We start from the raw sequence: 302 nt of genomic DNA on the forward strand, positions 1-302 counted from the left end.
AGAATGTGATTGAGCAACTGCTCAAATCACAGGTACAAAGTTCAGATTTTTCAGTTCGTTAATTCATTCACAATGTGTATACACACAAAAACTTTAATTACTATTCCTAGAATCAACATTCACACATAAACACACACCCATTTATACATACACACACCTGCATGCACACACATATTTATACGCACAGATGAGCCTCAATATACACACACACACATATACACATACATATACACAGACAGATATATTGCTACAACCACAAGCCTCCACACATATATCCATAGAAACACCTCCACAAGCACACA

Source organism: Chiloscyllium plagiosum, chromosome 2 (genome assembly GCF_004010195.1).
Source record: "Chiloscyllium plagiosum isolate BGI_BamShark_2017 chromosome 2, ASM401019v2, whole genome shotgun sequence".
Lineage (NCBI taxonomy): Eukaryota > Metazoa > Chordata > Chondrichthyes > Orectolobiformes > Hemiscylliidae > Chiloscyllium > Chiloscyllium plagiosum.